Below are 4,182 nucleotides of genomic sequence, written 5' to 3' on the forward strand. Positions count from 1 at the left end.
TTGAATTGTATGCAAATAGATTATACAAGTGGTTAGGGATTTTCAACACACAAATGTTTTTCAAAAATATTCCAGGGGAAGTAGTCCATTTCTCCTCAACCCTCAACCAGGAAAGACTTTCATTCTCACTGAGATAGTGTTTCCAAACCCTGGTCCTCGAGCACCCCCAACAGTACACAGTTTTGTTGTAGCCCTTGACAAACACCCCTCATTCAACTCATTGGGGGCTTGATGATTAGTTGACATGTTGAATCAGGTGTGCTTGTCCAGGGTTACAATAAAAATGTGTACTGTTGGGGTTACTCGAGGACCAGGGTTGGGAAACACTGGTCTATATCATGCTCACACTGAGGTAGCGCATGTATCTTAGTGTGAAGACGGGTGGGGCCTTAACCGCTTTTTTTCTGTATAGACTTTTCATTCAACATTCCCCATTCACCCGTGTGTATACTTGTTACTGAGACACTAATCTTGGGTAACCCAGAACTAAGATCTTGCGGAATTTGGTCAGATGCTCGATTAAGGTACCAGAATGTTTACCTAGTCTGTCCGCCAGAGATCACTGAGACAGCGAAAGCAAAAGTCTTCCTCTGTGCAGTCTTCTGTGCTTGATGTTAGTTAATAGCTGTGCCACTCTGGGTGTGGACCTGTCTGCTGGACAGTAATTGACATGTGTTAACCACCGTTCAACTGTAGGGTTCTGCTCTGTTCCTGTCTTTGACTGAGGGAATCAGATGTCTCTGACTAGCCTGGTCCCAGATCTGTTTGTCTTGCCAACTCTTATGGTCATTGTCACAAACAGACCTGGGACCAGGCGTCTTTGACTAATCAATATAGCTCAATGTCACAAGTATCAGTCTGTCTTACTTGTATTTGATAGAACCGCTTTCCAATCACAATTTCACAGCTAGAAATGTAAAGTTTTAAATTAAAAGTTTAAATGAGTTTAGACTCTGTTTCCATCCCCAGTTTTTTACTGAGCAGTTTGTTACCAACCGCCATAGTAGCAGTTTAGCAGCAGACACTACAACTTTCCTAAGGCTTCATATACCCAGGCATGCTTGAGAGGCTGTGTGCTGAGATAATAAAAGCCCTCCAAAATTTAGATTAAAAAAAAATAATATCAACATGCCTCTTCATTGCCAAGGAGCATATTGATATTTGTGCTTTAGATATAAAAACAACATTCCTTTCCCACAAGGTTGCCAATGGACTGAATCTCATTATTGGTCCCCTTTTCAAAACAGGGTTACAAACACAATGACTGAATCACCCACTATCATTCAGGATCTCCTCAATGCCTGCCTAGCCAGGAGATTCATTTCTCTATCCTCATGTACATTTTTTTTGTCTTCATTTCTCTATACAGAGGCTAAATGTCAAGCTTGCCTGACTCCTTCTAGTGACACATCCATTCCAGCAGATAATTACCAAAAGGAAAGTGATGCTTTAGTGTGCCGAGGGGAATTTAATTTACTCTGAAATAAAGAGTTTTTCACTTTCCAATTGACGTTTTAGATACATGTGACTATTTAATTTGATTACCGGTCTTGAACATCATTGACTTATTAAGGTGTTGAAACCAATTAAGGGCTACATGCTGTTCGTGCTTCCAGATTATAAACTGTGAATACTGCTTAAAGATCCATGAAATAAGAAACAGGCTGAATATTTTGTTCATTAGTCTGTTGGCCACATAGAGATGCTGTTATTATGAGGCAATCCAGGTAATGATGTTTAATTACAGCAAAATGCTTTACAAAACGTTGAAGAACCTAAAGCAGTGTAGGATTGTGTTTGGTGTATGTCGTCTGGTCTATGATGATCATGTATGTGTGAAATAAAACATTGCTATGAATCGGGGTTTCCCATTTGGCAGCACATGGTCCAAATTTGGCCCTTGGGTGATTTTATTTGGCCCTCCAAGTTTTCTGAGCAAAAAAATATACATATTTGTTTTTACATCGTTGTACTCCAACAAATCAGCTCCAAGTGATTTTCATGTGTAAATATTTTCCCATGGATACTAGTGAGATACTGTATATGTGATTGTATACAAATGTAAGCAAGGTTTGAAATGATTGTGTTTTAGTGAAATATTACAACTGTTTGGGCTTCTTGCGGTCAATTTGCAGTCTAAACATTTTTTGTAATTATGTTCCAGGCCACTGACCATCAGCGCAAGAAAAAAATGATATGGTGTAGAAAATGTTTAACTGACTGAAAAGGGCCTTTATCCAGTCAGGATCAAAACATTTTGTTTAAATACCCATGCTTATTCAAAGTCTTTACTAATGCATTATAACCCCATCATAACGCATTCTACCTGTTGGCTTTATTAATGTTACTGAAAGTTTCAAAAATAGTGGTGTTCAAAAACAAAACTGTACCACCTGCAAACATTGTGACACAACATAAGCACCGTTGGATTCAACCTCTCTTTAAACTAGACTGTGTCCTTGTGTCCTGGTGTAAGCCCCACCACACACGTTGAGTGAGAAGATCTGCTGTGTCACTGGGATAGGGTGGTATCTCTACAGCTGGGAAGACCATGCTCCTCTGCTGGTTATGATTGGAGCGTGCGTTGTCATGGGTCACGCCTCTGATCCAGGATTCCCTCCGTCTGGCCTCAGGTCAGGAGTTGGGCTACGAGGGGGGGGCCTTTAACGCCATGACACAACTATTAACATTGGCTTCTCACTCACAGTAAGTTCCTTACTTGACCTGTACTGTAGCTGAAGATACTTTTATAGGTGCTGGATCAAGATAACTCTTTTGGAGACTGTTGTAATCCATACTGACATGTGGAAACAGCAGACCAAAAAACACACACTCCTGTGAAAAGTTCCTCTTTTGCACCATGACCAGACCAACTGCCTGTGAATGTTATGCTGTTTTGTAGATAAGGGCTGCCTTCCATTGTAGGTGACTCAGCTATCCAGAACACGCTGCATCTCCACAGATAATACCACTCAGAAAGGTCAGAAAATAATGGGATAATGGGGAACAACTGTCGCTTTTCTCCTAGCATACTTGCAGCAAAGATTCCCTGTCCCCGAAACGTAATTTAAGGTATTATAATGACAAAACATGGCAGACAAAATGAGCCCACTTCTTTGAATAAAATAAGAGGTATATTACTCATTATTTATTGACCATTTTTATAATTATTAATCCACAAAAGATTTGGCTTTGAATAATTTGAGGCAATATCCTTATGTGCATTCAACACTGCAATAAACCAATGTTCTGAACATGTTAGTTTAAAAAAAATATACATTTGACAAACTACTATGAATTCTGAGAAAAATAAGAAAAGTTCATGGGCCCTAAACTATGTGTGCTGAAATGTTTCTACTATGTTGGCAGAATATGAATTCAATGCACTAGAAACAAAACAATGCAATTATAGAGCGAAGAGAAAGGCAGTACTTCAAGAATTCATTCACTGTTGTGCACAGTCTGCCTGTGCAGGGACATGCCGAGGTATCCCTCAACAAGCATGCAGCTGATTTACAGAGACATAGTATCATTGCGTCAATGGGATGCTTGTCTTTAAGAGTCTGTTTAAATTGTAATTAGGTGTTTTCGCACGTTACTTTTCTTCCCGTTATTCCAATGGCAGTGCTGCTTGGAAATAAATCATGTCAAATGACACTTCTAGAACAGATCATTGTCCTCAAACTCATCGCCTGATCTAGGCAGAGCTCCTTTTTCTCTCTTTTCCCTATGTTACCTCAAAGGCATCTGTCCTACTGAAAGGATGTAAACAACGTGAAAACGTGGGTGATAGCCTTTTTAGGAATATAGGCCTATAGGCCTATTAGCATACATTCCCGAAATGTCATTAAATTATGAATTTTTTAAATAATGAAATAAGTGTTAAAATAGTATACAAGTATAGGTAAGTATATGAGACTATATTCATTTGTTAATATATAAGCAAAATGAAGGATGCAACTTTCTACAATGATTGTCGGCTGTTGTCAATGTAAGCAGTCACAACAGTTGTTCGAATATAATCGGGAAACCAACACAGTTTGTTATTTTAATCGCACTGTGGCTATTATAGCATGCCAGAACAGGTGACTGAAGGGGCGCTGCCAATGCAAGTGAGGAGTCCCCATCCTTCTCTACGAAATAAATAAATAAACTATGAATCGTCCAGTCTCCTGTGCGCCC

This window comes from Oncorhynchus clarkii, chromosome 1, assembly GCF_045791955.1.
Source record: "Oncorhynchus clarkii lewisi isolate Uvic-CL-2024 chromosome 1, UVic_Ocla_1.0, whole genome shotgun sequence".
NCBI classification, from domain to species: domain Eukaryota; kingdom Metazoa; phylum Chordata; class Actinopteri; order Salmoniformes; family Salmonidae; genus Oncorhynchus; species Oncorhynchus clarkii.